General features: G+C 38.5%; 1 protein-coding gene across 3 annotated transcripts in view; it reads right to left on the reverse strand.

Annotated features, from left to right (window-relative positions):
* LOC131061318 (plant UBX domain-containing protein 10) overlaps positions 1 to 24,965 on the reverse strand; it is a 50,802-nt gene that overhangs the window by 24,169 nt on the left and 1,668 nt on the right. The gene's annotated exons all lie outside the window — the stretch shown is intronic.

A 24,965-nucleotide genomic window follows, 5' to 3' on the forward strand; every position in this document is an offset into this window, starting at 1 on the left:
GTTGAATTAGACGATTTAGGCTGACATGGTGCTCCCAATTCCACCACTGGGTAGGCATGTTTGACTCCTCCCGCGACTCTAATAGTAGTCAATCGAGCCCCAACCTGCTTGCCTGCCATTATCCACACGTATGACAAGTTTAGCGCATGGAAGCCTGAGGTTGCACTCTTCATGGGAAAGACTCGGGGCTCCAACGTATTGTATTTATTTTAAGTTTTATTGAAAAAAGTTTAAATCTTTATAATTATTTTTAAATGATTTGTTTTTTAATTTTATTTTTCGTTCAATCTTAAAATTTTATATTTTAAAAAATTTTAATTAGATTTTAAATTATTGTATATTAATTATTTAGTACATAAATTTTAACATATTTTTCTTTATATATTAATAATATTTAAATGTTAATAAAATAGTAAAATTAGGTTTTCAATTAGAATACATTTATTATTTAACATATAAACTTTAATACATATTTTTTTGATCGGTTAAAATTAAATATTTATATTTATATATTAATATTTAAATTAAAATTTTAAGCACATTTAAATTACAATATTTTAAATTTATTATAATGTATAATTTCACATAATATTTTTTATTTTTTTCAATTTATACTTATATTTTTAAAAAAATTATAAGGTGAACTTAAAGTAGAATTTTTTTCCAAATTTTTTGCCTTGCCGAATTTCATCCGAATTTTATTCTTGTCGAACTCAAATTCGAATTCAAACCTTGTGACTTAGGTTGAATATACAGAGATGGTTTCTGACTGTGCGTTGTTGATGGAGTTGTGTTTACTCAGCCCAAGTGTAAAGATCATTGTTTGAAGATAGTGACAAGTATCTGAGCATAGTGTGGTTTATTCTTTAGAAAAAAACCAGTGGCCTGGTGTTTTTTGTTTTGTTCATGCAGAAAACCTTGTCTTCAGAGCTAAATCACAATGTATTGAGTTATAGGAGTTTTACTCATTTCAGAGTAAAACATAGAGCTAATATTTTTTATTAAACTTCTAGATCAGATTTTCTGAGTTGGTGCTCAGTAAGATTGCTATCCATGTTTTGAGTTGGTGCTCATGATATGAGTTGTTGCTCAGTTTGTAATGGGTTGGAGCCCACTGTTCATTTTTAAAAGTGTTTCCTTGTACCGTGGTTTTTTACCCTGACGGGTTTTCCACAAGATAAACTCAGTGTCAAACTTTGCATCTGTTTTCAGCCATAGCTGTACGAATTTCTTGATGCTGGCATGTTCCTCTTATACCCCTCCATTGGGTTTGTAGGGTGGCAACTTCCCTTTAGGGTTGTGACCAATGAGATGGAATATGTCTATTGGATACCAATCACATCCATTCAGTATCTAACCGCCTCTCTTAATTCACCCTTCTTAAGTCTAATTAATCTTAATCGATTTAGGAAAGACCACTTGTTAGGAAAAGAGAAGGAAGGCAATCCATAAGGCAATCATTGTTTGCTAGGCACACAGTAATGATCACAATCTGCACACCATAATAATCACGACCTGCTCACAGTAGTAATCAGGATCTGCTGCTTTTACTTGGGTCAATAAGAAATTGTGAAGTCTTACTATAGTAAGACAATTTCTTCGTTTGGATCAGCTGATTAAGGAATGAATTGCCGATTATGGGGTATCAAATTGGGGGCATGACAAAAGGGATGAACTGGAAAAGGATCTAGATAATTTAAATGAAGAAATCATTAAGCGGATGGATCAGACAGAATAACAGTAAGAAAGGGAGCTTTTATCAAAGCTCTTGGAGATAAAAGCAAGAGAATAAGTCTTTTGGCATCAAAAATCTAGAGAAACTTGGCTTAGTGAAGACAACATGGATACCAAATTCTTCAACAACTTAGTAAGAGGCTAGAAGAATGTGCAATAGAATATCCAAGATTTCAAATGAGAATGCGGAAATGATTGAAGACCCCTGCAAGATCCGAAAAAGAAAGTAGTAATCTAAATTTATTAAAAGATGAAGAAGGTTTGGACTGTATAAATCAAAAATTGCTATTACAAAATATCGCTAGGTTGATCACTGAGGAGCATAATTCGGTCCTTATTACACCTTTTGCAGAGGATGAAATCAGGGCAGTCACATTTCATACACCTGGAGAAGGCTCCAGATCTTAATGGCTTCCCTGCCATATTTTTCCAAAAATTTTGAGAGTTGATTGGTAAGAATGTTTGAGCAGCTATATGTTTGAGCAGCTATAGAAGAATCCAAGCAGAAAAAGAAAATACTTAAGGATTTCAATAACACATTCACTGCTCTGATTCAAAAGTAACATGAAGTTGATTCTTTGGGGAATTTTAGACCAATCTCTTTGTGTAATATAATCTACAAGATTATTTACTACAAAATATCACTAGGCTGGTCACCAGGGAGCAAAATTATGCCCTTATTACAGCTTTCACAGAGGATGAAATCAGGGCTTTCACATTTCACCTACACCTGGAGAAAGCTCCAAGACTCGATGGATTCCCCACCATATTTTTCCAAAAATTTTGGGAGTTGGTTGGTAAGAATGTTTGGGCAGCTTTGAAAGAATACAAGAAGAAAAAGAAAAGACTTTAAGATTTCAACAACACATTCATTACTCTAATTCCAAGAAAAGGTGAAGCTAATTCTTTTGGGGATTTCAGACCATTCTCTTTATGTAATACAATCTACAAGATCGTTTCCAAAGCAGAGGCTAATCGCCCCAAAAGAATTCTACCAGAAATCATTTTTGAGGAGCAAAGTAGCTTTGTTCCAAGAAGATCTATCACAGACACAGTAATATTTACCCATGAGGCAATACATTCATTGGTGTCAAGGAAAGAAGCTGAAATTTTGATAAAACTGGATATTAGTAAGGTGTATGATCACATAGGCTAAAGCATTTTAATGAAGTTCATGGAAAGGATGGGGTTTTGCAAAGACTGGTTGATTGGGTTCTAAAATGAATATCAATGATTCATTTCTTCATAATTGTTAATGGCATCCTAGCAGGTATTGTCCTATCTTCCAAAGACATCCAGCAGGGGGATCCAATCTCCCTGTCCTTTCATAATTATTGCTGAAGCAAGGGGATACACAATTAAGACACTGCAAGCAGCTCATAAATGGACAGGTACTAGAATAGTGATGAATTTGGATCCTGTCTCTCATCAGAACTTCACAAATGACTCTTTTTCTTTTTGGCGAGGCCACTAAAAGTGAAACATGGAAAAGCTAATATCTATATACTCTTGCCTTGGTTCAAATTAATAAACAAGGAGAAATCAGAAAAAAAATTCATAATGGCGGAGCAGGGAGGCAAAAATCAATTGGGGACCTCTTGAGCTTTAACAAAGGGGACTACGTAGCAAATACCTAGGCACTCCTTTGTTTGGTCAAGAATGTAAAGGAACCTTTTGGACCCTGATTGTGGAAGCATGCAAATAAAAAATGGTGTCATGGAAGAGTAACTGGCTAACACTGGCTAGTAAGATACCCGTTAATATTAGTCATATCTACAATTCCTATATATATATATATTATGTCTAGCACATTACTTCCCAAAGTATATATATTATGTCTAGAAAAGGATGAAAGACTTTCTCTAGCGAGATCTAACGTCCCCTTTTGGGATATACCTGATTTTTGCCCAAAAATAACAATTCCAATAATAAAATTTATTTACAAGAGTATTCTTTCACTAAATTACACAATAGCAATTGAATTTAGGAACATAATTAATTAACATCAAACAAAAATGGTAATGAAGATTCCTATTGTAAACATGAACACTATAGCTTATTCTTAATAACCAGCCATATTAGAAAATTGAGGGGAAAGCACAAAAGGGCATTGGGAGACTGTTCTCCACAACTAAGCTGTAATGTCCCCTACTTGATCTATCAATATACTAAAATTGATTGTTATTCTTCAATTAGTTATTAACAAGTTCTTATTTATTTTCTTCATTAGATGATTAATTTCATTATTCATAGTTCTTAATATAGTTATCAAACCCTGCTACTACTTCAGTTTTAAGGGAGAAGGGTTTATGTATGTTACCAAAGCGCTTAGAGACCAAATACAATAGGTTCCCTCAAAGTTTACAGATCCAAGCCCTTACCTATCTTGGGTCTATACCCTCAAGGCTTATGGGTCGCTGATCCCCACCCTATCTTGGGACTTAACCTATTGCTTGGATTTAGACTGCCCCTCTTTGGAATATCTCATTCCAATCTTCTTAAATACTATCAGCAATAGCATGATTTAGACTATAAGTATATTAATTTCTTATGTATTATGAATATATATGAAATTAAGTATGACTGTCATACATATTGCAGTCCTGTTGGTGTCTGTTTTATCATCTACCAAACATTAGGATAGGATACCCGAAGGTATTCTATCCTCTCCTGAAAAATCACTACTGATTCCAAGGTCTATATGTGCGAACAAGCGACTTTAGTGGAATAGCTTCTTGGGTAGTGTATGCTGAAATTTCAAGGGGGACTTACGTTTGACAAGTATCTTGAACTGCTGGATTTAGATGGATTTAGCAATTTTAGGCTCTTCTCTTTTTTGGGGGGGAATTTTCTGGGATTTAGACTTTCAAAAGAAAGGGAAAAAGGGATAGAGTTCAGGAAGGCTAATCTAATCCTACGAATTCTGGAGATGGTATCAACTGGGTGCTCTTGAGAAACCAAACCTTGCTTCGCCACACTAGGGACAACTACACAAGGCCGGTGCAATCTTCAATGGGTTGTGCTTATGATCGAGATGTTGGGATGCACAGGGGATGGGCTCAGACTAACTTTGCACGGTGAGATGGAAATCATCCATACACCAAAAGTATGAGCGGAGATACACCATCAATTGATACTTATCAAATCCTTCATTCGAATTAACAACAATGAAAGCAAATCTAAGTTAATTTTAACTAAGTGTTGAGGCAATTGAAACCCATGCAAATCATTCAAATAATAGAGATTACAAAGCAGCGCACATGCAATATATTATCTGGAAATGACCTTGAGCAACAATACATCAAAAAACCTCACCCTTTTCAAATGAGAGGAGGCAACCTTATATAGTTTCTCAAAAAAAAATGAATGGTCGAGATCAAACAGTGATCAAGGGCCAAGATTGAAAGTCCTAAACCCTAATTAGGGTTTCCCAAAATACTATCAGTTCAAGCAAATGAAAGAGTGACAAGTGGCGCAGCTGCTAATTTTGCTAAGGTGAGTGGCCACTTTCCTCTTTCAGAGATTCAACGTATCTGGACACAATGAGCTTGACCTCCTCCATGGTGACACTTGGCAAACCGCCAATCTGGAAGTCGATGAGGTCTACGTCATCGGCGCATGTGGCAAGGATGCCTTCCCACTCCACTGCTTGGGTGAGGAAGTTGTAATCGATGGAGAGGAAGTTTGCAATCTTCGAAAGAACACCTTTGTCAATCATCCCTGAATCTCGGAAGAAGCTCGCCCGAATCCTGGCTCTCAGGTTCTCTGCTTGTAAATGCTTCTCCCTTAGGCTTTCCTTCTTCCAGATCTATGACGCCACACGGAAAACCTTGCCCAAGATCTGTCTAACACTTGCCTCTGTCTCAAAACACTTGGTCTCGGATTTCTTCAAAACCTCAATTCGAGTGACCAGAGCATAGTACCACGTGCCGAAGTCGTACCTGTCTTCTGTCTGTATGATGCCTGCATCCACTAAGCTCCTCTTTGACATGCCTCGGATAACCTTCAGGTGAGGGAGTATTTCATTTTGAATTTCATCCACTTCTTCCCAATTGGATGCTAGATCCTGGATACGACCAATCAACAAAGAAGTTGCCTCATGTGCCGATAGTAAGTTTTCTACCAGGGTGTCAGCACGTATCAAAGCGTCTAAAATCCACTCATTTTCTTGTGTACGATCCCTTCATATCATCATAGTCCTTCATTGATCCCTGCTGAAGAGGCTGTGGTGGAGTAGCCGGGACTTCATGGTTGAGCGGGCTGGTAAGATGGAGAACATACTTCTTCCACTGTTGGTTCTCTTCTTCCACTTTCTTCCTCTTTTCCTTTTCATGAGCCAGCCTCGTCTTTAGAACGTTGCATGAGTCATCAAAATATTGGATCTCTTGGTCCTGGGTAGGCTTACCCATCTTTATGGTGGTAACCTTGTAATCATCTGTGGTGACATTGTCCCTAGTCTTCCCTTCTTTGGGCACCACTATCTGGACTATCCTGAATCCGGCACTGTCTCTCTGAATTAGGGAAAACTTCCTGGCTGGTTCGGGCGGTTTAGCTATAGCGGGTTCATTCACCTTCTCCAGGAATGCTACAGTGACCTCCTCGGTTGAGTGGGCCTCCTTGGGAACCTTGGCCTTTATCCTTGCTCTCAACCAATCCAGGATGGTTGATTGTTCTACAGTGTTCCGATCAAACTCATCATCTGCCTCTCCTGGGTTCGCTGGTATGCCATCCAAGAAGATTGTAGGGGCTTCAATCTGCCCCCTGTCTGGAGTTCGGAAGACCTTCTCCACCACTTCCTCAACTGGCTGGGAAAGCACTCTTACTTCATCATCAATCACACAGATGTTCATTTCTTGCTCCCCAATTGTACTCTGATCAGGCGCAATGGAAGCAGCACTTAGGATGGAGTGACTTTCGCTGGATTCTCTTCTCTCACCTACAGCCCTTTTCCCTGTGACCTTTGTGGAGCTTCCACCCAACTCCTTCCTCTTTCGAGACCCAACTTTTTGGATTCCGAGCATCACCGACGGAGGTACAAGGATTGACGGACAAAGTATCATCTACTCCCATTAATTCATAAGTTAAAGTCACACCTTTGGCCTTCAACTGTTTTGTCTTTTCAGACGCCCACCACCTTGAGTACTCAACCACCGACCTCATGAGGTCTGCTAGATCTAATTTCTCTCCCTCTGTCCAATCTATCAAGACTAAGGGTTCATTATTCATCTTTTCAAAACCTGGCTGCTGAAGTTCTAGGCTTTCTTCTACCTGATCGGCAACTCTGAATACTTTTGTTGCTCTCACCATACTCAAAGGAATTCTTGACCAGAACCTCTTCCGGATCTCAAAACTATCGGCTCCATTAGCCCAGTAGTCTTCTAGATCCAGTCTGTGCTCAAACGTTGTCCCTTCGATCTTCTTTATCCGATGGAATGGATCAAAATCTTTTCTTGCCTTGTATTGATAGAAGGGATACCAGGCCAGTTCTTTCTCAGCGGTGGCTGCAGCCTGTGATGATGGACATGTTTCCAGCCCATTACCAATTGTAAGTGAGGACGTCCCTGCCTTCTTCTACTTATCCCTTTGAATCACTATATACTCCTCCAATTGTCTCACAACCTTGAGCAACACCACTCGGTGGTAGGGTAAGCTGGAAGCTTGTATGGAGGCCCAGAGAATCCCTGAATTCGGAGGTAAGTGAACTTGGGATATTGGATGTACCAACACCCGAACCGACCGATGAAGTCCATAGACTCTTGAGAGAGCCTCTGGTGCAGGCCACCTTGAAGGGTCCAAGTAATGTGCATCAGGAAGGTATCATTCACCCTTTTGAAATGGAATTTCTCCTCCATGTGGAGCTGGGGATAGCAATCATATACTGGAAATTGGTTCTCCTTGTTCCCAACTTCTCCTCTACAAGTGAGACCTCTGTACCTGTAGGTCCTGGCCAAAGAATAAAACAAGTAAGAACTCATGAAGAAAGTCCTATTCGCATTCAGATTCCTTAGCTGGCTGTCTAGGTTGTCGTTGATCATCCGGGCCCAGTCTATCATTTTTACTCCATTGAATAATACATCCAGGGTTCGAATGGAGCTCCCTGAGGATTTCCTATTATTCTATTGAGCAGGACAATCATGTCCCCAATGTCCTCCTTGAAGTATGCTCGCACTAGGCTCTTTCTCTGGAGTTTGGAGGCGCCCTTCCTCGGCTTGTCTAGCCAGGAATGGTTAACTATGGCATCATATTCCTCCAGGTGGTCGTGGTACAGACTGTCAACTTCGTCCTTTGTCATATATACTACGTTGTGGTACTCAGGGATCCTGAAGGCCTCTCTGATGGCCTCATCGCTGACATTCGCCAACACTCTTCCATCAGGTGCAACAATATCCTTACTGATGGGGTTGTAGTGTTTGGCACATTCGACTACTAGTTCATTGCACTGCATGGTGGGGAGGAAGCCAGCAGCGTGCATGATACCACTCTTCATCATTTTTCGTGCAATGGTGGTAGGCACAAGGTTGTCCAAACCAAACATTCACTTCTTAAACTCCCTCAGATTGATGTGTCCGAGGTTGGTGTCGCTGATGTTCTTCCACTTTGAAGTCATCCTCGACTCTGGAGGAGCATCTTTGTCTACCTGGAATTTCATAATGTATAAGGCCTGCAGGCAAACAATGGAAATTTTAAAGTTAGGAAAGGATTTGCAGTTTTGAAAATAACGGAGCTGCGAAATGGCTAAGTGTTGGAAAATTTTCCATTTTTTATTCTCATACTTAGCCATAAAAATTGAATTTTCACCTTAAAACCCTCAGTCTTAAGGTTGGTTGTGGTTACCACCAAGTGTCAAAACTTTCAAAAAAATTTCACACTTAGCCAAAAAAAATGATTTTCTTCCTCCAAAATTCTCGAAAAAAACATTTATTAAATTCTGGAAAATATTCAGAAAATTCACAATTTTAATTTCACCTCTCACTTGGATAGGAGTAAGGCTAGAATTTTCTCCAAAATATTCAGAAAATTCAGAAAAGTTTGGAGGATTCTTCCTCGTACTAGTTGCCCTTCTCCAGAAATCTATAAACCTTCTGATAAAAAATATTATCCCACTTCCAGCAATATCTAGAATTTTCTCCAGATGATCTTCAAACTGACATACTTTACTAAGCTCTCCTTAGTAATTTTGAACTTCTTGGTGTAATAATGAAGTTGATAATGAAGTATTTGTAGACAAGGTTAAATCTTCAAGCAAAACCCCTAAAATCATCCAACTCATACTTCTAATTCTTAAAAAAAACTTTCCATTTTGATTCAAGTTTGAAGATATTCATCAATTCTCCAATATTCCCTTTCAAAAACTTTCCATTTTGAATTAATATCTCAATAATTTTCCAATATTCCTTTAATATTCTTTTCCTCAAAAAAAACTTTCCACTTTGGATTTATTTTGAAGATATTCAATAATCCCTAGATATTTTCTTCATTTTGGATTTAATTTTGAAATCTCTGTGGATTTTGTGACATCATGTTGACTTTGTTTGACCTTCCATGTGTAGGTGGATTTTTCCGAATTTTATCTCCATCTTCTTCAAATTTTGGCGGACTTTGGATACCTCTCCAAGGTATGGCGGACTTCAAACTTGCTATGGCTTTCTTACTCTGGGCGAACTTTGGTGGCCTCCCCCCTTGTGAAGATCTTGGGCGGACTTTGAACACATCTCCAGTATGGCCTAGGGCGGAGTTTAGACATTTATCCCACATGACTTCTCTAGCCTATGGCGGACTTTAGACTTCTCTCCCACCTTGGGCGGACTTTGGTGACCTCTCTCCCACCTTGGGCGGACTTTGGTGACCTCTCCTCAGGACCCTCCTAGCCTATGGCAAACTTTGGAGGTTGCTCCCAACACTTGGCAAGCTTGGGCGGACTTTGTTGTTAGCTCCCACATGACTATGGCGGACTTTGGTGTCTTCTCCATCTTGGGCGGACTTCTAGCGCTTCTCCTCATTGGGCAGACTTTGGAGAGTGCTCCCACATGCTTGGGCGGACTTTGATCACTCCTCCTCCTTAGCCTCCCAACTTTGGGCGGACTTTGGAGAGTGCTCCCACATGGCCTCCAAATGCATGGCGGACTTTGGCTAAGGCATCTTCATGGCCTCCATTATTGATGTTATTTGGCTAAGGCATTGGGGCGGACTTTAGCCTTTGCTCCAACATGGCCTCCTTCAAACTCATGGCGGACTTTGAAGAGAGCTCCTTCATGGCCCCCTAAGGTGTGGCGGACTTTAAGGATAGCTCCTCCATCACTTGGGCGGACTTTCGAAGGCTCTCCACATTGACCTCTTAGACCTTGGCGGACTTTGGAGTGAGGACCTTCATGGCCCTTTTACCCTTGGCGGACTTTAGAGTGTGCTCCCATGTGACCTCCCCAAACATGGCGAACTTCAGGGTTAGCACCCACACAGCCTCCGAAGGCATGGGGGACTTTGGCAAGGCTCCTTCATGGCCTCTCTTGCATCGTGGTGGGGTTTGAACCTGCAAAAATACTTCAAAACCCTTGTTAGCCAGACTTAGAATAATTTTCAGAGAAATTTCAAAATTTCATAGTTTAGTCTAATTTAATCGGATTAACTTGAAATTTGAAATCCATGCCTAGGTGGATCATCTGAAGCAGCAAAAAACCTAAAATCTAGGGATTTAGCTTTTTAGGTCGAAACTTGGAATTTTCGAGTTCCGGTCGAAGCTGGTCAGTGGTGCAAGTGTAAACCCTAGGTTTGCATCCCGAAAAAGCAAAAAGCCTAAAATCTAAGGATTTAGCTTTTTTAGGTCAAAACTTGGAATTTTCGAGTTCTGGTCGACGCTGGTCAGTGGTACAAATGTAAACCCTAGGTTTGCATCCCGAAAAAGCAAAAAGCCTAAAATCTAGGGATTTAGCTTTTTTAGGTCAAAACTTGGAATTTTCGAGTTCCGGTCGAAGCTGGTCAGTGGTGCAAGTGTAAACCCTAGGTTTGCATCCTGAAAAAGCAAAAAGCAGACATCCCTAAAAAATAGGAAAAACTTTCTAAAAATAGCCATACCGGGGATCGCGCTGAAAATGCCAAAAACGAAACTTCCTTAAAAAAAGGAAAAAGCAAAAAAAGCAAACTTTCTAAAAATAGAAAGTTGTCCAAATTCGTCCAAATCGATTGTGATCTTTGTCCTTTGGCCTTTCTAAGCACTCTGGTGGTGTTCACACTTCGGAATCACATAACTTGCAAAAACTAACTTTCAATCGTCAGGGCCTGAAATGTTCTGAACTAGACAAGGCTTGGTGAAACTGCAGCAAAAGGTCACAGGACGCTAACAAAACCCTAGAAAGCAGGAAAATCAGAGGGTCCCCAGTAGCAATGGGGCGATGTGTGGAAAAAGGTCACAACAAGTCCATATTAATATTACTATTAATTCTGCATAAGAACATTATCGAGCTTCATATATTAAGCATACTTATTACACACATTCCCATGCATACCACCAAGAACAAAGATGTTACTGCCTGTAACTTAATAACAGTTCCAATCTGATCTGATCTATGGTGATGTCACTAGATGCTTTTAATTCCTTCCCTTCATATCTATCAATGTGAGGGAGAGGTCACACCTCTTCATCATGTATGTCCTTTGGCAAGAGACACACCCTTTCACCTTTAGCACCCTTTGCAAGAGTGCAACTCTTCATTATTTCTGCCCTTTGAAGGGACACAACCTTCCACAATCAGATCTGCATTTCTTATTTAAATCAGATCTGCACTTCTCATTTTTCCAAATTCTCCCCCCCCCCCTCAAATGAGTTTCTCTTCTCCCTTTTATATCTCACGTTTGAGTGAGTCACAACTTATCATTTCATGCCTTTTGACCATTCATTAACTTTAATCAAATTTTAATTATGTCTAATTATATTCTTTTATATTTTAATTTAATTTTTATATTTATTTGTTTGTATTTTAATTTTATTATTAAATTATATTTCAAAGTAGGGACATTACATAAGCCCAAGAGCGCCGAACAACCAACCGAGTCAATCCGACCCCTTGGCCCACAAGAAATCCAACTCAATGGATGATCTACTTTATAGAGGGAACCCGTACTCCTGCATCTCCCTATTATGTTTCCTTGCCAAGTCCTAAGATTTCTTGATGGATTGGCAATCAATCCCTTGAATAATCTTATTAATGATTCTTGAGAAATTTGCTAAAAGTATACATGTAAATGTATATTGCTGGTTACCTTTCAGACTTTCCTGATTCAATGGACAATCCTCTTGATTGATCCTGTATTAATAATCTGGATTGCTGATCTGCTCTTATTCCCATTCAATTACCCCTATATACTTCAGCAAAATATAGATGTTGCATTCATATACTCATGTCACATTTCCATACATAAACTTACTAAATTCAGGCTGATAATATTAGATCATATTTTGCTCTTATTTGTCTTATTTTTCTCATTTTCCCCCAAATGCTTATTTCCATTCATTCAATTTATATCTTCATATCTTGATTGAGGAGACACATCTCTATGAAAAGAGATACCCATTTAATTGGTCCCGTCTCTTGATCGCTGCCTTTTGATATCAAACATAATCACTGCCCTTGTAAATAAAAATGCTGTCTTTAATAATCTAAGTTGCCGGTACGGGCACGGGCACGAGTACGTTGGTACGATACGCTGGTACGACAATTTTGGGGGGGGCTGGGTACGTATGGGTACGTCCGTACAAAAAAATGTAAAAATCATAAATATATACATATATACAGTCTAATAAGTAGAAACAAAAATTAAATTTAGAATCCCACATATCATCCATATGTTAAACAAAACTTGGAACTATCATATATGATTCATATTGATATAACTATAAGTCTATAAGTCTATAACAAAATTACAAATTTACTATAAGTCTAATCTAATATGAAATATCCATTTGTCAAACTTTGAATGTTATGATAGATATCGAATTCATTGTTCACTGGCTCAACCGTTCAACAATAAAATAACACGACTAATAATCAGCAATAGCATCATATGGGTCACTAGGAAGATCAAGATCAACATCATCATTGACATTAGATGATGTAGGTAGAGTACTAGAACCACATGCAGCCTCACTGCCACTTGCACTAGCAGCACATTGGCTATCAGACTCCCCAAAAAGTAAAGATTGTGTGGCAGCTGAAAAATCCAAATCAGTTCGCTTTGGATCTACATCCCAAAACTTTGTGCTCCCATCCTTATACTCATTTTGTTTATGAGTAAGAAGGCGCAAGTTTGAATGCACATAAACGAGCTCTTCCGCCTTACTTGCTGCCAGTCGGTTGCGTTTCACTGAGTGGATAAAGGAGTATGTGCTCCAATTTCGCTCAGATGAAGAGGAACTAGCAACCTATTGAATAATTGACACAAAGTGAGAGGGTGACAATTATAAAATAGTAAAAAATCTAAATTTAGAGAGCAATAAAAATTAAGAAACTTACTTGCGATAAAACTTTGATTGCAAGAGTTTGAAGGTTTGGTGATGTATGGCCATTGAGGTACCACCAAGCATGAGAATCCTTTTTATACTTGTCACGGAGAGCGGAAACACTTTGACCATTGGAGGCTACAAAATCAGCAAACTCACTTGTCATTAAATCCTCCATTTCAGAATCTGGGAAGAGTTTAGTAAGTGCTGTCCTACACCCTTCACTGACTTCTGAATCTCTATATGGTGGTACCCTTGATGGCTTAGCAAGCATTTCATCACTATAAAATTTGGGAGTCAATGCAAATGCAAGAAGATGTAGTGGGGTGGTCATTTTGTTCCACCGCTCAACACAAATTGATTGAACCTCTTTGAAGAAAGTTTCTTCGGGATCTTGCTCTTTTGCATTGATGATGGCTTTCATTTTCTCAATCATGGAGTCAATGCCATCATATACCTCTCCCAAACATGGGTGATCCATATCAGTATAACGGATCATACTCATGATGGGCTCAGTGAAACTCAAAAGATATTCCACTCAATCCCACCAAGTGTCATCTAGGATCATGCACTTTACATTTGCTGCCCTTTCAATATTGGATTGCCTCCATAGGGACCAACTTTGACTAATTACCATGCTAGCAAGTGGCTGTCGCACCTTCACAAGTCGCCTCAAGACGATTGTGTTGGATGCAAATCAAGTCTCAGCAACCTATTCAAAAATTAAAAATAAAAATTAGAATACAAAGAAGACATGATAAAAAAATAAAAATTAAGTAACCATCAAAGTGAAATGTAGATTTTAAAAATTGAAGTGTTTCAATTACCTTTAGCAACTCCAACTGTGAAAATGATCTGAAAATGGCCTGTGACATGTTATGGTTTGTGATGAACATTTGGATCTCTTCAGCCTCAACATAAATTTGTTTGATCCAATGTATTTTCCTGCCTATCTTTTGTAGCATGAGGTTGAGAGAGTGGACAGCACAAGGTGTCCAAAATATGTGTTCAAACCGTGTCTCAATCAACATACCTGCAGCTCTACAATTCTTTGCATTGTCCGTTATTACTTGGACAACATTTTGAGGTCCCACATCCTGAATGCATTGTATAAGGATGTTAGCAATAAATTGTGCATCCTTCACCTGTCCCTCACAATCCACAGCGTTCAGAAACATTGCCCCTTTAGGGCACACTGCAATTACATTAATTAATGGCCGATTTTTGGTATCCTTCCATCCATCTGAAATGATGGACACCCCTGTTTGTTTCCATGAATTTCTAATGGGAGCCAATGCATTGTCTATGTTTTTTACCTCCTTTGCTAGTAAGGTGCTACGCACCTTCTCATAACCTGGCCCTGTGTACCCTTGTGGAGCCTCATTTACCTTTCTCAACATATCCTGCCAATATGGTGATCGTACCACATTAAATGACAAACCATTTGCATATAGACATCTTCCAACGGATTGATCTGCAATCTCTCTAGCATCATTCTTAAATGCTCTCTCTAATGGTCCCCTGCTTCTCTTCACAATAACAGGTTCTTCACTAATTGGGTCCAAAAATGGGTGGCTCTCTACCACGATATCAAGAAAATCGCTATAAGATGGAGAAGTAGGGGGCCTCTTTGATCTACTTCCTCTTCCTATCAACAAAGGATGGTTTGAGGCACGACCAACTCTTGCATCTGCTCCTCTTGCTCTCTAATATATCCTGCTATTTCTTGAGGTGACATCCCATTTCCATCCTTTCCTAGACATGGTTTGATTCCTTGTTGAGGAATGGCACAAAAATGGGCTTTGACACGACTGTAGGAGCTAGTTTTTTTCACACTACAGAAGTTGCATATCCATAAAAATGTTCCACCACCTTTTACTTGGTCTATTATTTTGACATATTTCCATAAAGGTGAATTTGGGTCAGTTTTGAAAGTCCGTTGAGGAGTAGAGCTTTGAGGAGTAGAGCTAGTAGTCGTTGCCATTATGATTTCTACAACAAATTAAAAAAAAAATTATTAATATTTAATATTAAACAATAGATTATAAATGTTAAATATATAAAATTAAATTTAATAATTTATTTAAAATGAAAGTGAAATTATTATAATTATAAAAGTTATTAGGTTTTTAAAAAATATACCTATTATTAAATTATTATTATTTTAAATATGAATAGTTTTAAAAAAAAATTATTGTAGTTTATTTAATAGTTTGTAAATTGTTTGTTAAATGAAAACAAACAATCTAATGAAAAATTATATTTTTATTAGATTGTTTGTTTTCATTTAACAAACAATTTAATTAGCAAACTATTAAACAAAGTTAACAAACTATAATAAAATTTAACAAACTAATAAAAAAATTTAACTATAATAAAATTTAACAAACTATAGCAAACTACAATAAAAAAATTAATATCAAACCTGCGGGAAAAAATGGAGGATGCCGAAGCGCTCCTGCCGTGGCGCCTCTCGTCGTCGTCGCGCGCCTCCTCTGTGTCTACGCGCCTCCTCTCACCTCTGTGCCGTTGCGCGCCTCCCGCCGTCGCGCCTCCTCAAACCTCTGTGCCATCGCTTGTTAATGGTTTCGCGATTTTTCGGTTTTCTTTTTTCACTGTGCGTGGCGTGGAATGGTTTCGCGATTTTTTATTTTTGGCTTTGCTTTAGGGTTTTAAATGTTAAACGACATATTCGACTCGTGAAAAAAACCCTCGAAATTTGCGAATGATGCGGATTCGTCAAGAAAACCGTATGGAATCGCCACGTCTACACCGGATGCGTCGCGATTCGTGAGTCAAATATCGGATACGTTTCAGGAGGAAAAAATCGGTACCCTGTCCGAATCCACAGGGATTCCAGGGCGAATCTGAATTCGATACGCACCGCATCCGGATTTGGGGGGAAAATGTGAAGTACCGGTAACATAGTTAATAATGTTGTTGCATTTCCAAACTTAATTCATAGCTTCCTTAATCTTATTTGCTGCTCCTTTACCAACTAAGTTGCTGCCCTTTTGAAATTCACTCAAATCTTAGAATTCTTATTCAATATATCACTTGTTTATTCTTATCTCTGCTCAATTCATTTATTCCTTGATGCTCAAATATCATATTCTCCATTTCCACTCCAAGGATGGATGGCCTCCTAATTGAGTTCCATCTCCTTTTTACATCCCTCAAAGTGTGGGAGTCACAACCCTTCAATTCACAAGGGGTGAAACTCTTCACATAAGTTTGTTTATTAATTAAGTACTGGTGATTATATACCTTGGTCTACCCCTTATTTAATCACTCAGTTTGCGATAAAATTTAGTCAGCCCTCTGGGTCAGTCCCCTTAACAGTTTCCATTGATTTCATCAAGGTCGGCCTTCTCCTATTAATTGTTAAATTGATTTGTTCGGCTTTCTAACTTCCTTTTGCCAAGGCTTAATATTAAAAGGGGGTGCACTTTTATTTGCTAGAGACTGCAATTTCTCCATATAAAATATGTGATCTACTGTATTATTTGTGGGCATGTGTTGACGTGTATTTTGTACACTGTCAAACACAGAATAAAATACCTAAAGGTACCTTATCCTCTCTTGAGTAAAGCCTCTGATTGCTGAAGATATCACGAAAAAGGATCAATCAGGATGACTCCAAGGTTCTTGTATGTAGGGTCTCTACGTGTGGATAAGCTCTTTGTGGTATGATGTGATTTGCTGGAATCACAAGGGGACTTACATTCGATGATTGAACGTCTGATCTGCTTTGAATATTGCTAGAACACAGGCTCTTACTAACTTTGACTTGGAAAAAAGGAAAAAAGAGGAGGGTGAGGAAAGAATCTAATCCTAATACTAAGGAATGTAGGAGCAATGATTGATCTTTGATGAAATTCTAACTAAGTCTTGTTTTGACATCGCGGGACCATCTCCACAAGGTTAGTGCGATCTTCGAAGGAAAGCTTTATGATGTTCAAATCATCACTGCAGGCATAGACACCATCAGGTTGATGCATATCGATGAAGAAGCGACAATTGAAGTTAAGCTTAAGCTGAATGATTCCAGTTGACTACGCAAGGCAAGTCTGCAATCAACAAACTGCTAGTAGTATGGATATACGAATTTCACCATCAATCAAGCACATTTCTTCCACTCATCTAATAACATGAAATCAAATATGAGAAGTATAGAGACCATGCAAATTGTCGAATCGACCCATAAATTTCACCATTTCTTCAATGAAGTTACAAGTCTTTTACAACAACATCTTGGCAACAATCTTTGCCTTCTCTCTCTACTCTACTCTAATTGCTATTCTATCTTATTACTTATCTATCTCTTATCTATCTAATGCCTTTACAAATGAAATGCCAGGGCTTATATAGTGCCCACAATACAATTCGATGGCTAAGATCAATTTGAGATCAATGGCCAAGATTCAATAATGAAAACCCTAATTAGGGTTTGTTACAACCATTACATAACATTTAATGTTTGACCAATGAAATAATTGTATTGCTTGGACACATGTCCTCTCTGGAAAAATCGACCAATGGATAGCCGAGGTAGGTACATCGAAGTTTGTGCCACCTTCCATGAGTTAGGTACATTGAATCTGGACATGCTGAGGCGGACCACACTGACTGGAGAAGTGATGACTGGGATGCCACCTCATCTAACACTTGTAACTTGGTAGATATTCAACTTGATGTTGTTGAGAAGCTAGCTTTAATTAATTCATCTGGAACTATTTGCTACTTCAACGAACCCTTGTTCTAACTTATTGTGTCCTTGATTTGCAAGATGATGGTGTACCTCGCCTTGGAATGCTGGATTGGAAGAGGTCGCCCTTGATGACATTAGTCCAAAGAAGGCCATCCTTGTCAATGCTAGGCTGGAGGAGGTCGCCCTTGTCCTTGCTTGATCGTCCTTGATCTAGCTTGATTTTCCTTGAGGAGAGTCTTCCGACTTGTGGATCTTTCGAGCTTGGGGGTCGCCATCTTGGTACCTACACAACATTTCACAATTAATGATATATCTTGAAATCTAAAAATTAAACTTTAAAAGGAAGATTCAAGATTTTAATTTAGGAAACCTCATGATAAATCTTGAGTTATCATTTCCTAATTTAGGATTTTCAAAGCAAAATTTAAATCTTCAAAAATGGTGCCAAGGTGATTACGCCATACCTCCACTTGGGAATTAAATCTAAAAAATGATGCAAAAATAGGAGAATTCGCTAGGCAAAATGTAGATCAAGACTCCCTTTAGCAAAATGCGCCCCCTTTAGCCTTCACAAGCATCAACTCCACCACCTTAAGTCTTCAAAAATCTAGAAATTCGCCTTCAAATGTCTTCAAAAATCTGGAAATTATCCTCCAATCTAGCAAGAAATACGCCTCTCCAATAGCCTTCAAGATGAATTTCGCCTTCCACTAGCTTCTCCACACTTAGTAGAAATTCGCTCCACTCCTTTGGATTTCGCACTTCCTTCCTTGCTTCTCCAAATCGCACTTGAAACAATGAGTGAATGATTTGAATAATGAAAAAACACCTCCAATATATAGAGCGCTCACCTTCCACTTACCCATGAGGCAGACCTTGCAAATAAAGGCAAAAAAATAAATAAAATTAAAAAAAGAAGAGGCCGACTTGATAAAATGAATAAAAATGATACCCCAAGTGCTCCCTTTTTAATTTCAATTTCACAAAAATTAATTTTAAATGCCTTTATAATAAAAATTTCGATTTTCTAAGGCTCAAAATTAATTTATTAAATGCCAATGTGTTTTTTATTTAATGCCAAATTAATTTTAATTTTTTAAAATATTTCGAAGTTTTGGGCGAACTTGGCATCTAGTGCGATTTGCTAAAATAAGGCAAAAAATAATGAATTTTGATAACTTCGCTCTGGTCCCTTGGAGAGGGACAGGAGCGCCTATTGCAACTTGGGTTGATTCTCTCCTTTGTAGGCCACTCAAGTTATATTCAACGAATAAAACACACTTCCCTTGACCTCTTCAAATCGCGAAATCACTTAAATCTTGCAAGGATAATGCAAATTCGGAATTCAAGCTCCGGTCCTTCAGTGAGGGACGGGTAGCACTTTTTCATTTTTAAGCCAATTCGTCCTTTGCTAGTCTTCCAAATTATCTTCAATGGATGAATCTTGCCCTCTTTCATTCATTTCAATCACGCAACTTGCCTTGCCTTTGCAAGAAATTTGTATTTTTAGAAAAGAGGGACGGTCCTTCAGTGAGGGACGGGAGCACTTTTGGAAAAGTGGGACGGTCCTTCAGTGAGGGACGGGAGCACTTTTGACATCTTGGCGTACCCTTTTGTTCTTTAAATCTCTCAATTGCGTCCAAGGCATAAAACATCCTTTGTCCTTCCCATCCAAGTCAAGTTTTGCCATAAAATATCAAACAAATAGGAGAAACTTGAAAAAGTGGCACGGTCCTTCAGTGAGGGACGGGAGCACTTTTTGTCATTTGGGTTGATTTACTCCTTTGTAGACTGCTTAAATTATATTCAATGGACAAAACATGCCCTCCTTGATCTCTTCCAATCATAAAATTGTCCTGATCCTACAAGAACAGTGCAAATTTGAAAATCAAGCTCCGGTCCTTCAGTGAGGGACAGGAGCGATTTTTGTCCTCAAGGCCAAAATGCTTCACTTTTCACCATGAAATGTCTTGGCTAAGGAAGATCTCATCTTGTTACACGCCATGAATAAGAGTTCAAGTCCAAGAAAGGTCTAAAAATGTGTATATAAAGAAAATCGCTCTGGTCCCTTGGTGAGGGACAGGAGCGCCCTAGCCATTTTTCATCAACTTGATGGCCTTTGTTACTTCATTCCTCCGTGAAACCTTTTAAACATCATTTTGACCTTGCGTCTTTACTTGGATTCGTCCGAATTTGGAGAGGAAGGTTAGCTAATGTGTTTTTCGCCCTGGTCCCTGGGAGAGGGACAGGAGCGATTTTGCATTTATAAGCTCACTTGTGTTTTGCTAGCTTCGAAAATTATCTTCAACGGATCGATTGTGTCTTCCTTCACCCACCTCAAACGCGAAACTTGCCTTCCTTTTGCCAAAAACTTGTCTTGAGGGAAAATCGCTCTGGTCCCTTGGAGAGGGATAGGAGCGCCCTGGCCTTTATGAGCTCATTTATGCCTTGTTAACTTTCAAAACTATCTTCAATGGGTTGATTACGTCCTCCTTCATGCCTTTGATGTCTCAATTTGTCCAAACAAGGTCAGGAATGACTCCACTAAGCTTTTTCGCTCTGGACCCTTGGTGAGGGACATGAGCGATTCGCCTTGGACCCTTGGAGAGGGACAGGAGCGAAATTCGCTCTGGATCCTCAGTGAAGGACAGGAGCGAAATTTGACTTTTTGAACTCTCCATCAGGATAATTTTTATGGAATATAACATTTAAGTATAAGTAAGAAGAAAAGAAGAAACATAGAAGGAATTACTTATACTTTAAGTTATATTCCATATATACTTTCAGGATGTTTGAGAGTGGTTTCAGACCTCCAGGAGTTATATAGCAAAATCTAGTTTTTGGAGGTTTTTCAGTTTCCAGACTTAGTCAAATTTCAGGATCAGGACATTCCAGACTTAGCCAAATTTCAGGATCAGGACTTTCAGACTTAGCCAAATTTCAGGATCAGGACATCACTCAAGCCGGACTTGCTATCCTATTGATCTCCCTGACAGCACTCAAAATGCAAAGGCTAACTATCAAAACCCTAAAAGACCAAAAAACAAACCCTGAAAAGCAAAACAAAAAAAAAGCAAGGGTCCCCATTTGCAATGGGGCGATGTGTGAAAACGTCACAACAGCATGACACAAGGTAATGAGGAGAGGAGAATACATCCAATTGCATGGGACAAGGTTTGCGTACCAAAGATGGATTGTGGGGCAGGTTTGAGACATTTTTGGCTTCAAAACAAGGTGCTCATTGACTAATATGGGGAATGTACTCCGAGTCTGAAAGTAAATGAGAAAAGATTCTTCAAAAAAAGTATCTACACAACAATGATCTTACAAGGATTAAGGCAATGGAAAATCTCCCTAGAGGATTGCACATTTGGAATCAAATGCTTGTCAGTAGAAGCCTAATTTCAAATCATGCAAAATGAGAAATTTGAGATGACCGAAGGGCAAATTTTTGGGATGACTCTTCAAGGGGGAACAAGCCCCTCACGTTCAAAGAAGAATTTTCTAGAGTCAAGGAGATCCCCACAACACAATGGTGGTGAAAGGTTTAGAACTGGGTGACAGGTAGCATTAAGGAGGGTTGGATTGATTGGAAATGAGAAAGTATGGAAGGATTGGGGATTCCAAAGAAAGTGTTTCAGAACTAAGAAAGGAATTGGCAATACGGAAGGTAAACATCAGAGGGGACTTAGATATTTGAAGATGTAGATAGTCTAGGTCAAGGTATTACTCGATCAGATTGGGTTACTGTAGTGTCGTAAATTGTATCTTTAATACAATTTCATACTCACTTAAGCCTCACTTAAGTGTTTCTGCCTTATATGCCCTGATTATGCCTGATTCTGCTCACACCAATGCCAAATCTGTGATCTTTACTCCCTGCTTTGACTACTGGACCTTGTTTCTGCCCAGATGGACTAGACTAGGCACCCTAGTCCTCTTGAACTAAAGCACTAGGCACCATAGTCCAAGTCAAAAGGGCCCATTTTTTAATCCTCTAACAATCAAAAAATGTTGAACGGGAAATGATTTTCAATGTCAGGCTTCTTCATAATTTCCCCTCATTTGAAACATGATCTCTCTACAAGTTTTCGATTCAAATTCAAGTGAGCAAGCATTCAAGCATCATAAAAGGCAATGAAGGAGAAGTCAAGTATTCAGATTTTCAAGCATCCAAGATGGCATCCATGATCAATTCTATATGAAGACATGCATGAGTTCTACATGATAACATCAACCTTTCTATGACGACTTCAAGGCAAAGGAGATTTATAAAGGAAGGTAAAATATTTCAATGCAGCATTTATTTTCAGATCTAGCCTCTGCCCCGCAAGGATAAGCTCTCTTTTCTATTTCATTCATCATAAGTTTTATTCCAAACCTGAGATTTGACCTAGAAAAAACCATATCAACCCAACAACATTTTTCCTCTCTTGTGTGTGCGGGTGACAAGTTCAAAAGAGAAGAAATACAAATCCAAAAAGTATAAACTAAGGCAAAAAAAAACAATTTTGAAGAAGCAGAAAACCCTAGACACTAGGGCTTAGACCCATCATCCAACACTTTTCCAACGGAATTTAAGGAGAATATTTTGAGCGACATTCTGATTGCAAATTTGTTTCTGACATCCGCATCTGATAACTTCAGAAATAGGTCGCCTAGCCCCATAGTCGAGTATTTTCGAGCTCAAATTGCAGACACAAGTTCTTCTCTAACTCTCATTTCTAGATTTGTACTCAGAGTCTACATATCTATTTTGAAACTCTGTTTATGCTGATTACTCTCACTTTTACATCATTAGCCCTACTTCTTGCATTTAATCATTCTATCTTATCCAATTGCAACAATTCAATAAAAAAGATGAGTGAAATTCAATTAATTTGCCCAGCGCTTTCCAATAGGCGTGAAGTTGAGCCTATTGAATTTTATTCCCCTTAATGTGATGTTGTTGTGAATGGGTTTGATTCCTAGTTCGCATGTTTAGACTAGTGAACCCCATTTCCTCACCATTACAATTGCAAAGTGGCAGATATAACAAGACCTAGCAAGGATTGGCCCTTGCATCCTTGCTAGAGTAAGGAGTTTTCCTCACCATAGTTTCTAATATGGTTGGTTATTAGGCATAATTGCTAGAATAAACCTTCAAATTGGTGTTCGAACTCAAGGTATGTATTTCTAATAATTTGCAATATGTGCAAGTTCAAAAGAACCTATTGATTATAATCAATGCGCTTATAAAAAGACCATCAGGTTGGAAACTGAACAATATCATGGGCATGGCTTGGATATTGATTGATTCACCAAAAGAATACACTATAGAGCACACATATTCAAAGAAGATGATCAAGAGATAGATCTATTAGCAAACTCCACTATCACAAGCCAAAAAAAAATGAAAATTAGTTCTCAAACAAACACTTGGCCACAACTACAATCATGGATAGCAAGCATACAATCAAATCCCTCAAACAAATTTCACATAGACCAAGCACAATCCAAAGTACTCATGGATGCAATGACATCGCTAGATTCCTTGTTTATCGGCTCTATTACTCTATAACCCTTCATGAATTTGGAATTCCTTGGCACAAGAAGTAAGATTTGGTAGTGATCTATTGTACATTGACCTCTCGAGGCTGATTTGAAATGCAATGGGGCATTGAAAAAACAAAGCACTATATCGATTAAACAATGGCACTTGTGCTTTTAAACTTTTGAATTTTTCTAGCCCCATGGGAATGGGAAATCGACACAATGAAGAAGATGAACTTGATCAAAGAAACATTCATCGGTGTTTCTCCACCCACCAAGAGCACCATAAGGAGGATTTGAGGATTACATAATTGGGAACAAAATACTTGCCATCCATGTGGCTCTTAAACATAATGGACATCCTAAATGATGCTGAAAGAGTCATGGATTTGGTAGACATATATTCAAGAGACTTACATTCCAATAGGGAAATTGAAAGTGGCACTTTCAAGTTACGAGGAAGAAGGTGGAACAAATAATGAAGGACGCTTTCATCACTTTGTGCTGAGTTCAACATTTGAAGTTAGTGGAGATCCTCTAGATGGCCAAAGATGGTTTTTGATCAACAGTTGCTTGAACGATTTTCATTTGACCCTAGTCAATAAAGGGAATGTTTTTCATGGGTAGCAAAACGGAACAGATCATAGACACATTAGGATCCATCTGTTTACTACTACAGAACATTATTTTCACTGGACAAAAAGTAGGGAAATGGAAGAAGCTGACTGGGGCGATGGCATTCCCTAGTTTAAGTGCTTGAAGTTAACAAAAGCAATCGATCATGTGATCCCTCTTAGGCAGCTTTTGTTTCCTGCTGTTTGTAATGGAATGTTTTACCCCATTGGATCATTGTAATGTTTTTTGGTATTAACAGAAGGGGAGTGAGGCCTTTTGGTCACATTTTACCTATCAAAAATAAAAATGCTCTGCATTAGAAATCATAAATTGAAATATGCTCAGAAAATATTTGATTGAAATATATTCTGCAATAGAATCCACAAGTTTGTAAAATAAACTAAGTTCTAGCACTATAATAAGGCAAAAGTTCAAGAAATGATTGTGTGCTTGTCAATTAATGTTCATGATTCAAACTAATTTATGTGGCTTGGTAGTGCAGGTTACACTTGCACAGAAACTCAGCTCTCAAATGCTTAGAAAGCTTGCTTCATCCTGCTTTTGCACAAATCTACTAATGCTGAATAACTAGACAAAAAAGGTTCGTAACCAACATACATAAAATGATATTAGGCAACCAATAAATAACTCCACTTAAAAACCCAAAAGATAAGGTCCATGTGAGCTTTGATCAAAGAGAAATGTAAACCGAAGAAATTAAATTACTAATATCAAAGTTGATGAGAATTGACCCAAACAAATAAAGTGTATCTGCATTGTAGTGAGTGACAAATGTAACCTGCGGGAGCGTACTACTGATACTTGATATTGATTCAAAATATGATTGGAGTTGAAAAAAAATTGTGCATCTAAAGTACATAG

Source organism: Cryptomeria japonica, chromosome 11 (genome assembly GCF_030272615.1).
Source record: "Cryptomeria japonica chromosome 11, Sugi_1.0, whole genome shotgun sequence".
Taxonomy (NCBI): Eukaryota; Viridiplantae; Streptophyta; class Pinopsida; order Cupressales; family Cupressaceae; genus Cryptomeria; species Cryptomeria japonica.